Source organism: Myotis yumanensis, unplaced genomic scaffold (genome assembly GCF_028538775.1).
Source record: "Myotis yumanensis isolate MYYU_CA2020_CCGP unplaced genomic scaffold, mMyoYum1.0.hap1 SCAF_1, whole genome shotgun sequence".
Lineage (NCBI taxonomy): Eukaryota > Metazoa > Chordata > Mammalia > Chiroptera > Vespertilionidae > Myotis > Myotis yumanensis.
The window spans coordinates 226744015-226757522 of record NW_027223752.1 but is presented as its reverse complement, the minus strand read 5'-3'; positions in this window follow the sequence as shown (position 1 = coordinate 226757522).

Here is a 13508-nt window from a genome sequence, read left to right as displayed (position 1 = left end):
TAGTCACGCCATTTCACTATTTTCATCTCATAACAATAGTATCTCTCCAAAAAACATCTGCCACCATAGCTAAAGCTCTGATGACAGAATAGCAATTTCAATTTAATTTCCCCTCTGATCAAAATTTCACAAATGTGAAAGAAGGTCCAAGTCGCCTCACCAGAGGCTCAGGGAACAGCCCTTCTACCTGTGGAAGGTGTCAGGGATCTAGTCAAAGAATAGGACCTGATTCATCCTTATGTTTCTGTAGAAATTGTAGGGTACCAGGAAGTCTTCAGGGAGTTCAACTGTATGTTCAGAACCTACTGGGGAAACCGGCCATCTGATCACCCCCACCCGCAATATCTTCCTATGAAAGCTTAGAACATTTGTGGGTGATTTCAGCATGAATCCAATTCCCAGGGCAACACAGGACACCCAGGACACACTGTCTGCCACCCTCCCACGTCACCTGTTATTGCATTATAACTGCAAGAACTGGCCTTTTTCACTGTGGCAATTGGGACAGGCATTAGTGGCCACCTTCTCTGCCTAGCCTAAGGCTCCTGCGCTTGTCATGCAGGGACGAGATGCTTTCGCACAGGTCTCTTCCCAAATCTTCCTCTTCCCCACGCAGTGACACCAGCCCGAAAGGTGTCCAAGTGAATACTTTAACTAATAGGCTGTTTTGAGGGCTTTGGGCAAAGAAATGGGTGCGAGGATCATGACCAATAAAGATAATGAGCATTTGCACTGTTAGGTGCCATTTCCAACTAAATCAAACCCTTCTGGCCGGTAAGAGAAAGGCTCAAGGGGAAAAAAATCAAACAGCAAACCTGCTGAGAAGAGCAAATGGGTCCATCTTCACAATCTTTCTCATTCTTAAAGACACCAATAAGAAAGCATAAGGAACAAGGGGGTAATTTTTCTTCTAGATAAAATACAGTGGGCCAGAAAAGTCTGAATAGCCGTTTGGCCACAATTGTCAAATTGTGTTGTATGTTGTGGGTGGAAGAAAAACATCACTGAAAGAGACTGAACCTGGATTAGTCACCAAAACATAGAATGTTAGGATCATGAGGTCACCTAGCCCAACACCTTCATTTTATTTCTTGTTTTTCATTCTGGAATGTAAAGGTCTTTTTAAAAAAATATTTTTTATTGTTTTTGAGAGAGAGAGGAAGGGAGAGGGACACAGAGAGAGAAACATCAATGTGAGAGAGCAACATAGATCAGCTGCCTCCTGCACGCCCCCTACTGGGGGTCAAGCCCACAACCCTGGCATGTGCCCTGACCAGGAACTGAACCAGCAACCTTTTGGTGCATGGGACGATGCACAACGCCACACCAACTGAACCACACTGACCAAAGCTATAAAGTTCTTTTTAATTAAAGTACAGCTGACATACAATATTATAATAGTTTCACTTGTACAACATAGTGATTATTTATATACCTTATGACGTGATCACTAGGAGAAGTGTAGTACCCATCTATCTTCATACGAAGTTACTACAATATTATTGTATATATTCCTACGTTGTATATTACATCCTCATGACCTAGTTACATTATAATCCCCTTCACCTTTTTGCCCCCTCCCCCGCAACCCTGCCATCACCCAGCCCTCCACTGACAACAAGTTTATTCCTAGTATCTATGAGTCTGTTTTGTTTGTTCATTTGTTTAGTTTTTTAGATTCCACATATAAGTGAAATGATACAGTATTTGTCATTCTTTGACTGATTTCACTTAGCATAACACCCTCTAGGTCTATCCATATTGTCCCAAATAGCAAGATTTCATTCTTCCCTATGGCCGAGTAATAGTACATTATATATCTATTTACCACATCTTCTTTATCGATTCCTCTGTGGGTGGACACCTAGCTTGCTTCCATATCATGGCTATTGTAAATAATGCTGCAGTGAAATAGGGGTACATATGTCTTTTTGAATGGGTGCTTTTGTTTTCCTCAGATGAATGCCCTGAACTGAAATTTCTGAATTGTACGGTAGTTCTATTTTTAATTTTTTGTGTGAAATCTCCATACTGTTGTCCATAGTGTCTTCACCAATTTACAATCCCGCCCACAGTGCACAAGGGTTCCCTGTTCTCCACATCTTCATCAACACTTGTGTCTTGTCTTTTTGAGGACAGCCATTCTGACAGGCCAACACGTTCATTTTAAAGAAAAGAAAGACAGAGAGAGGGGAAGGATTCCCTCAAACAATTTTCTGGTAAGAGCACCAGGTTCAAAGCCATCAGAGTGTCCCAACTCCCAAATCCAAACAGGTGTTAGAACTTGGGGTCAGTTTTTCCTAGCCAGAAAGATATTTGTCTGTCTCTGAGCAATTCCAAATGTCAGTGCAAGACTCCTGTTTGCCCAGAGCTCACTGCATGAACTCGGTCCACTGGGTCCACAGGGCCTGCTGGGCACCTGCATGTATAGATTATAACATTGACCGGAGCTAAGTGGGGGAGGTGATAAACACAACCGCCATTAGTCTGGGTCTTTTATGTCTCCCATTTCAATTGTCTCCTATTGCTACCTGAGCCCACAGGAAAGCTGCACAGCAAGAAACACTAAAAAAAAGGGGAGGGCCTCTTAAGCTTCAGGGACTTGAGCTCCTTGCTGCAAATTTTCTTTCCCTCCAAAGAACACTCTCCACGTTTTTTCTCAGCACAACACTTAGCATGCCCATGGGGGTGGGGAGTGTTTCTCACCGGGAATAAGCTGCAAGGTATATTTGAAAATTGAGATTTTTGAATAGCAGTTGGCATCTCCCCGGTTCCTTTCAGATGGGGGCCATCTGACTGCAAAGTCACATTTTGTGATGCAAACTTGGAGGAGACCCGGCGAGAAACCACAATCGGTCAGTTTCTAGAACACAGGCTCAAGAAACTGGGACCTGGTGCTAAACCCCAAAGGTCTTTTATGATGGTTCGTCAAAGGAAAATAGCAAAAGACATTCATTTTTTCCAATTATTCTCCTTCACTAGCCTCTCTCGCTGCTATTACCATGAGCAATATCATTCTTTACCCACCGCGGGAAACTTTTGTGAGCAAAACACCATTGAAAATCTTTACTTTCAAATCCATTCACTCCTGGCAAGAAACAATCCTGGATGAACTTTCAGAGTGCCCAGCTGAGCAAATGAGTGACCTTTGGCTGATCTAATTCACTTGTCTCTCTTTATCCACATATGATTTATATTACATGCGTATTTTAGTCATGCCTTTGTCCTCCAGCACCTGTAAGCCCTTTATAATCATTAGTTAAGCCTCACAGTTCATTTGCAATAAGAGGGATCTTCTCTTGGTGGGGGTGGAAAACGCTGGAAGAATGGAGGGGCCGCATGGAGGCAGAAGCTTGACTAAAGCTCTGTAGGAATGTGGATACATTTCCCAGCCCCCTCCGGGCAGCTTAACTGTCCATAAATGTGTGGCCATAATAGTAAGTCCCTACTAACCACATAATTGCATTTATGAACCCTGGCATTTCTGCGTTTACTTGTGAGCACTCTTGGAACATTGGCCAAAGAGATAGATAGTCAAAGCGTTAGACTGGGGCTAGAGTGAGGCTAGTCAAGGAAGAAATATTAAAGATTTTTATGCCTTTATCTCCTTAAAACAAGTGCTCTTTATAACATGGTCAAGCTGCCATGTGGAGAAGACATTAAAGGGAGGCAAGGTGGGGAGCCAGGAGCCAGTTAGAAGGTCTTCATAGGGAAAATCCAGAAAACATAGTGGGTAAGGGCACAAGTGGGTAAGAGCCAGTCAGTAATGGGTTAGAATGCTGGTTTTGCTACTCACCAGATGTGTGAATAATTTATTTCCCTTCTTGAAGACTCAGTTTTCTCATCAGCAAAATGGGACTAACAAACAATCCCTATAGTGGAAATTCCATAAGAGAAATGTAAATTGCTTATGGCACAATATTCAGTACAAAAAAAGTTCAGTTAGAATGGCAAAAACTTAAATTGTGTTTATATATGCCAGGCACTCTTCTATTATGCATTAAATCCTACCAACAATTTAAGAGGTAGGTATTATGTTTTGCCTCAATTTTAGAGGTGAGGAAACTAAGGAGGAAAGAGAATTAGAATCTTGAGTTATGGAGCCAGGATTCAAATCTATACCCTCCATCTCTAGAATCTGTGCTCTTTACTACTCCTCTAATATTAGCAACATCTATTAATTACCAAGGGCATAGTGAGGAGTGGAGGCACACTTAAGACACATTGAGAACTGGATGACAAGAGAAAGGACAACCAAGAATGGTTCCAGGCATTTTGGCTGAAGTGATAGCCCATGGATTCTCTAACAGTGGTTGGGAATAGACACCTGTTTGGCACATGTTGAGCAAGTCCAATGTATTTATAGACTATTCAGGCACAATGTTTAACAGACAGGTATATATATATATATATATATATATATATATATATATATATATGGATCTGAAGCTCAAGAGAGAAGTTAGGGAAGGTGTTATAGATTTGGGAGTCATCAGAAAATGCTTTGGGAATTGGAGTCACATGAGTAGATGAGCTCAAGCACACAGTGTCTAGAATAAAAAAGGGAGAAGGCTAAAGAGGATGCCAGTGGGGAAGAAGGGGAGACACCAACCTGTAAGGATTGAGCAAATAGGGGCGCAGAAAGGAGTGGCTGGAGAAGCAGAGTGCTGGCTGGAGGCCAAAGGGACAAGAGGGTTTCAATGGTCTTTCTCTGGTCTAAAACTACAGTTTGTAATTGGAGAAAATATTTAATCTTCCTCCACTTACTTCTTGAAGATACCACTCCCCCAAAAAACAAGGATTTTAGTACCCTGCCAGCTCATTTCCTGGGAAAATAAGAGAACTCACATCCTAAGCCAAGGGGAGGTCAGTTGGCCCATCCTTGTTTCCATCTCTGATTGTCCAGGGCCCATCTATTATTCTTCATCTCATGAAGCTCTTCCATGTTCTCTCATTGGAAGTAAACCTATGTCCCCCTGTCATTCTAGTGAACTCCATGCATATCTATACTGCATCACTTTGGGAGTCTAATATCAAAATTGCTTCTGTTTTCTTGTCTAATATAATTTCAATAATTTGCTAGAATAAAAATTCATCAATGGCAGGAGCCATAGTTTATCCTTGTTCCTAGTATACCACCCGTGCTTAGCACTAACTCTGGCACCTAGAGGGTGCTCAATAAATGTTTGTGGACCATGAATGAGTTTTAATCTGTAGCGAATGCATAACCAGACATATTCCAATCAGCCTCCATCTTATTCTGGCTTCACCCCTTATTCACTGTGCCTGTTGGTGCAGAATACGTACTGAGTTTCCACAGCTATAAAATGAGTAAAAGGGAGCCGGTGGGAATTAAATGAGATTATAAAGGGAATGTGCTTAAAACATAGCAAGCATCCAATAAGCATTAGCTGGTAAGTGTCAGCTTCTGAACTGGATGGATGGCCCAGCCCCTCTGTGGAGGATCTCAGAAATCCCTGGCCTAGTCTGGACTTCCCTGGGCTCCTCACAGACCCAGGGGTCCTGGTGCCTAACCCATTCTTCTGTCCTGCAGGATTTATAGCCTGGCTGTGACAACTAATTTTAGAACTGTAATGCCTCCTGTCATCTTCCATAAATTTGACATAAATAAATCACAAAATAGCCTTTTATATCGCTTTTTATCTTGCCACGCTTCTTGTTTCTTTTGGAAACAGTTTTTATGGCAAATGCAGAGTGTAAATCCACCCAGCAATAAAGCATGCCAAACAGGCGTGGAGAACGGGCACCTGAGAGGAAATTACCCACCATTTTCAGTGCTCCACGCAATTATCAGCAGGATGTTCTGGAGTGGGCCCCTTTGGCGCACCTCCCTGGGTTGCTCGTGCACAATTTGCATAAGCTGCTAAGCAAACAGCAAGAACCCTAGGAAGTGGCACCCACTGGCCCAGGTCTTCCTGCCCACCTCCTCTTATGGCAATGTGGAGTCGAGACTTCGCGTGGCATCTCCCCTGTTTCCGAGGTCTTTTCCTTGAGGGCAGTGATGCCTAGGAGAACTTTCTGCAATGATGGAAATGTTCTCTGCAGATACTCTGCCCAGTATGGGAGCCACCAGCCTCACGTAGCTACTGGAAGCTGAACATGTGGGGAGGGAGGCAGAAGAGCTACCTTTTTCATTGTATGTGTAATCAATGTCATGAGAATAGCCACATAGGGGTAGTGGCTACCATAGGGCCAGCAGACTAAAGTTTGTTTTATGTATATTTCATTTTAGACTAGAGGCCTGATGCACAAAATTCATGCACTGGGAGGGGGGGGTGTCCCTCAGCCAGCCTGTACCCTCTCCAATCTGGGACCCCTCAGGGGATGTCCAACTGCCCTGTGGGATCGGGCCTAAACCAGCAGTCGGGCATCCCTCTCACAATCCAGGACTCCTGGCTCCCAACCGCTCGACTGCCTGCTATCCTGATCACCCCCTAACCACTTCCCTGCCAGCTTGATCGATGCCTAACTGCTTCCCTGCCAGCCCAATTGCCCCCAACTGCCCTTCCCTGCAAGCCTGGTCACCCCCAATTGCCCTCCCCTGCTGGCCTGGTTGCCCCTAACTGCCCTACCCTGCCAGCCATCTTGTGGTGGCCATCTTGTAACCACATGGGGGTGGCCATCTTTGACCACATGGGGGCGGCCATCTTGTGTGAGGGTGTGCTGGTCAATTTGCATATTATCTCTTTATTATATAGGTCTAGAGGCTCGGTGCACAAAATTTGACCTGTACCCTCTCCAATCTGGGAACTCTCAGGGGATGTCCTACTGACAGCTTGGGCCCGCTCCCCGTGGTTCTCTGCTCTCTGTGGGGCCTGCCTGCTCCACACTATGGCAATGGGCAAGCAGGCCCTGCTGGGTGCTGCCTGCTGGGTGCTACCTGGGGGCCACGCTTGCCTGCTTGTGAGTTGCTGCAGCGATGGGCAAGCAGGCCCTGCTGCGTGCTGTCTGTGGGCCACGCTTGCCTGCTCATGGGTCACCGCGGCGATGCCTGCTGGGCTTACGCTGCCGGGGTTATGCCGCCAGCATCCTGCCCCGGTCACTATGGGCACCGCCATCTTTGTCTCAGGGTGATGGTTAATTTGCATATTACTCTTTTATTAGATAGGATACCTCCTTCCACGCATCTTCAATATCAAATGCTGGGATTCACAATGAATATCCATGGACTACCTTCTCATACATCCTCTCTGCTTTCCTTCTGACCCTGACCCAATGGGGCCGTTATTTTTTTTTTAATCCTCACCCTAGGATATTTTTCCATTGATTTTTAGAGAGAGTACAAGAGAGGGAAAGACAGAGAGAAATATCAATGTGAGAGAAACACATCTATGGGCTGGGGAGGAACCTGCAGTCAAGGTACATGCCCTTGACTGAATTTGAACTCAGGACCCTTCAGTCCTCAGGCCTACACTCTAGCCACTGAGCCAAATCAGCTAGGGCTGGGGGTTGTTGCCATTATTTCCATCATTTAAATGAGGCACCTGAAGTTTTAGAAAATTTAAGTTCAAAGTCTTGTCACTGTGATGGAGCAGAGATTTGAACCTAGGTCTTTGGAAGCTTTGCTGCTCTCGGAGTGGTGTTTAGACCAGGCATTCCAGCTTGATGTGATTACACCTGAGTCATTAGGGCAACCTGTGTAGGAATCTGTTAGTGCAGCAGGGCTTGTGGTTAGCTCAGCAGAGCTCTCCACCTAGGACTGGAAAGAGCCCGCTTCCCATCAAGAGCCTTCACTGCCCACCAGCCATCAGGTGAGGTCATGCACTTCCAGACATATGCTCTCCACGTGGGTACAGGAAGAAACGTTGGGCTCTGGCTGCTTCCCAGGCTCCTTGGGAGATATGTGAGATCCATTTGAAAAGGTGCTAGAGAAGAAAAGTGCTGCCCAGATGTGAGGCCTTGTTATTAAAGGAACTCTGATGAATCCTACTGCACCCTATTTATTTCCTACCTAAGTTGCCACAAAATCCATGTGCAATATCATTACCTGCATCGATACTTACAAGATACCCCTAAGAGCACCCTGGGTGGCAAAATTAAAGGGATGCATCCCGTGGCCTTTTTGTAATACCAAATTAAAGCAACAAGAATCCACAGCAGACAACCCAGCCCACCGTGCACCTATTATTAACATGTTAATTTCTATGTTCCAGCTTTTGAAAATGATTCTGGGAACTACTTATTGAATTTTTAATTTGCAGATTATCAACCAAATTGGCTGCAATGGCTCTGCACAATGGGGCTCACATGTCGGCTGGTGAAGGAGACGCTTGCAGACAACAGGGGCTCGGGTTCTGAGGGGATGAGTCGTCTTACTCTGGAACTGGGCTCCTGATTGGCTCCTGAGAGCTTCAGGATCAAGGGGAAAAGTCACATATTTCCCATATGTGTGCATGGGAAGCGGAAGAGATACAAGAATTCTGTCCTAAAAAGGCTTCTAAAAATTACTCCCCAATCTGAATCTCCACAGCCACTTATCAGGTATATCTTTTGTTACGTAAAGTCTCCTTCTCTCTTTCCCTTCCTTCCTTCTTTCTTCCTTTCCCTCCATCCATGTTCTTTCCTTGCACTGGGAATACCATAATGAATAAGGCAGACCCCCACCTCTACTCTCACAGTCACAGTCCAGCTGCAGGCTATAGACACAGAAACTATGACACAACAGTTTGACAAGGACTATGTTGGGAAAAGTACACACTCTCCCCAGAGATGAGGAGGAAAATATCAAAGAAGCCTTCCTAGAAAAAAAGAAAACTATAGGAGCAGGAGAGAACCAAACGACTGAAGGGAGAGAAAGTTTCAGGCCATGAGAACAAGGGACAAGAAGAACCAGAAGGAAGAAGGCCCTTGGCACTGACCCCAAGGACAGCAGGTGCCAGCCCCGCCCCCTCTCTGGTGGAGGCAGCAGAGCCCCAGTGGTTGAAAGCCTTCACCCCAAAATTAAGCAGAAGGGAGAACGGCACCCAAAGCTTTTAAGCACCTCTTACTAGCCATATGTCCTTGAGCAAGTGACTTAACCTTTCTAAGTCTCATTGTCCACATCTGTAAAATGGGTATCATGACAGTATTTTTATGAGAATTCGAGGATGCGTTGAGTAGAGCATGTATTGCAGCACCTATTACAGGCTTCATAAATACCAGGGTGACCTCTTTGTTATCTTCATCATAATCATGGCTGTCTCTGAATCTGTCACCAGGCTCTCATCAGCTGATCGCATGACTACCCTTCCCTCAGATCCCAGTGCTGGTCCCACTGCACCCACAAGCAAGCCCTCCCAGGTCACTCTGGAGGTCCCACCTTCACCTGGAATACCTTTAGCCCGCCTTTCCTTTCCCATTCATTCTCCACGCATACTGTCTTCTTACGCAGTCTTCTTATTCCTCTGCATACCTTATTTCTGCAACCAGATCATAACAACTTATTCTTCACAATCAATGCCTTTTTAAAAGAAGACCTACTGAGACTTGGCCCTTGCCTAGAACTCTATAGCTTGCAAAGGACTTTCCCCCAGAGTGATTGTAGTAGAAATCTGTGCAATAAGTCCTTCAGTCAGTGGGGGTAAGCATTACAATCCTCCTTTCACTGTGAGAGCCCTGTGCCTCAGAGAAGCTGAGGGACTTCTCTGAAGCCACACAGTGGCTTCCTGGTTGAGCAGAGATCAGGACCCATGCCTCACAGTCATAATACCAAATGACTAAACATGTTTAATACTAAACATGTTATATGCTCCAAGTACCTTGGCTGCATGATAATCCCATGAGGCAGGGACTAGCATTACATGCTGTATCACACACAAGGAAAATGACTCACAGAGACATTAAACAGCTCACCTGGGGCCGCTAAACTGGTAAGCGATGCAGCTATGACCTAGACCTGGGCCAGCTCCATCGTACATATCCTTAACTGCTGTGCACACCGCCTCTTGGTAACAGCGTGGCTCTTACACTTGCTGGGAATACTCCAGTCTTGGGAGAACATGATGAATGTTTGGGACTCTATTAATATTTATTTATTAATATTTGTAACAGCTTATCGTCAGAAGTAGAAGTCTTTTGGAAAGTCGGAAAGCTTTGATTGTTCATTTTCTTGTAAGCTTCCCATGCTGACCACGACTGTTCATGCATCAACTTTCTCTGATGTATTTTTACCTGCAGCCCGGCCCTGTCTTATCCACTGACTGCCCTGTCCACATCTTATTTCATTTCATTCTGCCACTGGGTCACTCACGTTGGGACACCCAGACCTATGCCTGCCTCAAGTGCAGCTACACTCTCAACATGAGGCAACTTCAATACCACTTTGTTAACAACATCCCACTCTGTCCCTTATTCTTTTCTCCTGGGGTGGATGCGGATTTTCTCGGTTCCCTTTTTCTTTTCCCACAGCGATGAGGGGACACTACTCCTCCACATTTCAAATCAAACCAAAGGCACAAAACAGTGACACAGATATAGACGCACACGCGTTGCCATCAATGGGATGGTTTAGTATGTGACTACCTCCTTTCCCCCTTCTCATTCACCAAAGCAACATGCACTTGCTAACATTCAGGCAGACTTCTTGTTTCACAGCCATCCTTTACCTCTGGGTTAAGGATTCCTGCATCTGTCTGCAGCAGGCTGGGAAAAAGCCAGAGTACCACAGATTCCAACTCACCATAGCAGCAGCCATTAGATAAGACAGGAAACCGAGTGGTACATATAGCCCTTTCTCCATTGTCCAGAAGGGCCGAGGTGTTCAATTTGCAGCCCATCTGGGTTTTGCTACTGAACCTGAAGCCAGATGAGTTCACGGCATGCTCTGACATCAGATGAACCTTGCAGTTCTGAGCACAGCCCTGCTATTTTGCAACTTAGCAAAAAACAAAGCTGTTAGCCACATGTCCCCAGTCTGGGCCTTCCAATTTTTCAAAGTATAATTTACATGCTTGGCTGCCTATGTCTGGTGTAGGCATTGTGCTGTGTGGGTAGTATAAGGGGGTAGGTAACCATAGGGAAGCGCTACCTGAAGGTTCAGCACAAGTAACAAGCTTGCATTTGACCCTCAGAGAATGGCGCAAACAATTCATGGAGTTGTATGCTATGTTCTTTGCCTTGCTCAATTTTTTCTTGTATTTGCCAATCCTTACAACATGTGTTACACACAGGTGAGGGACCCCAGGTCACTGCTTCGCATCCTTTCTTCTTGCCTCATTGGAAAGAATAGCAGGTTGGAACCAATTCTGAGTAGTGTCAATGATTTTGGTTATGGGTCAAACATCTTGATACCCCAGATTTGTTTCCTTTGAAATGTTTCTACACTGAAAAAAATGGCACTCACTTCTATTTCCTAGCATTCCTCTTGTGACATATGCTGGTCTGATATTCAGCTTAGAATGGATACATTTGTTGTTAAAAGATTAAAACACTTCTGTGCTGGCTAGTTGGGCTCACCAGTGCTCATGCGGAGACCTGTCAGACCTCACCAGGACCCAGTGCCTAAGAGGGGATCGCCTGGCAGCCTAGCCCAGCAGGGGACTCCACAATCTGCTCTGGAGGAGACTCGTGTCCATTCTGATTGGTTATTGTCCGAGCTGTTGTACCCATGGTTATATATTCCAAATATCCTCCCTAGATACAGGAGATAACACGTGGAAGAATAGAGCTCCTTGGAGGTAAGGTTCCATATAAACTTGGGAATATATTATAGTAATAACTCATGTAATCAACACGATTGAGGAATAGTGTGTTTAGCATTCCCTAATTTCTAGCTCGCTCAAGGCTAATCCACATCTGCAGGGAGACTGCCTGTAGCAAAGGCCCTCTCCCCAAAGGACACAGGGGTGGCACCATGGACTCATTTTTCAGGAATCTGACTATATTGGTTGAGTTTTCTCTAATTCATATTTTTTTTAGTAGAAAACAGCACTTTTGCACCAAGTACAAATACAAAAGCTGTCCTCTGGACCATCACATGTGCTTAGAAACAGCACGAGGTGGTTTGATGTTGGTTAAGCAAGATGGAAAAGAGGACATTTATCTCCCCCAAATGACAGGAAGAAAGGCACAGACATTTAAAGAAATAAAGTAAAATTTGAAATGTAAAACGTCAGGGGTGGTGCTTAGGAATAATGAAACTGTAAGAAGTTAAACACAATCAGGTTTAAGGAGATAATGATAAAAATGAAAATCTGAAATCTCTTGCCAGTAGAGTAAAGCTCGTCTAGGAAGATGAATCCAATATTTCCTGCAAATAAACAGCCGTTCCTAAAAATAGAAAGCACAGATGTGGAAGGCAGAAAGTTTCAGGGGAGTGTGGGTGGTGATGGTCAAAGTAAGATTTTTGTGTGTGACTCTGTGGAGTGCATGTGAGGGATTGCAACCCTGAAGGTAGCTGAGATTTTATTGAACACATCTTCGATGGAATTTACATGTGCTCACTGTTCAGACATAATATGTATGAAAGTTCTTAGGGAAGCACTAAACCAGTGTATCTTCAAGTGTATTTCAAAGAATCAAAGACCTGTGAGATGCTTAGTGAAAAAGCAAACTACTATTTCACCGTTTCTCACTTAGATATTCACAATGCTCATGAATCTATGAAAGGCTCATAGAAGTCCTGCAATCATACTACTTTTTTTTCCTTTCTTTAATCAATGTGACCCCAATTTACCTGAGCACAGAAACCATTTTTCTGTGTCATTATTTGAGGAATGTTACATGAGAAAATTGTAAGGTGTTATCTTTATGCTATTGGAAGAGTTTTGAAAAGACGAACTTGCCATGCCTGTGTTCAGGTGTCGGACCCTAAGGGTCTGCAAAGGGGCTCTCTCAGCCTTCTACCTGTGACTTCCTATCTGCATGGGTGATATTGGTTTGAGGTCCTTCAGCTGCTGGTTAAGCAAAGATTAACTGCATTATTATTCAAGTGCAGAGTTCTACCCAATGTCAACTCCCTGCAGGATCAGATAAGCCCTCCCACCTGGTCTTCCTGGGCTCAGGATGCTGGCTTGCAAGCTTCCCTAATTGCTTAACCCCCTCACATCCTACCCTGCATTTTTATCACTGGCAAGTGTTGCAGGAAGGGCAGTCCTCTGGATGAAGAAGGAAAGAAAATTTGGAGCAAGTGCCTTCTTTTAAGGAGAGCAGCCTTAGCAAAAATGTTACAAATTAGCTGCACTATCAGGTTCTCAATTCTTTCCCCATTTCTTCAGGTGCTTGCACTTGGCTCTCCAAAGGCTTTCAAACTTTTTCTCCTTTCTTTGATTGCGCTGGTAGAGAGATGGAATTCTAAAGGAAATGCATCATAAAATTTTCATTTGGGCAGTCTTATCAGCATTGGACATGCATAATCTTTCCTTGCAAAGTTTTTGCTATGAAATTGCACGCAAATTTGTTTCTAAAAAATAGACACAGACACAGAGAGGAAACCCTCTATGTTTCTGTGGTGTTTGATGTCTATTTATATGTTTCTTAAAGATAAAGCATTTATTCTATGCATGATTTGA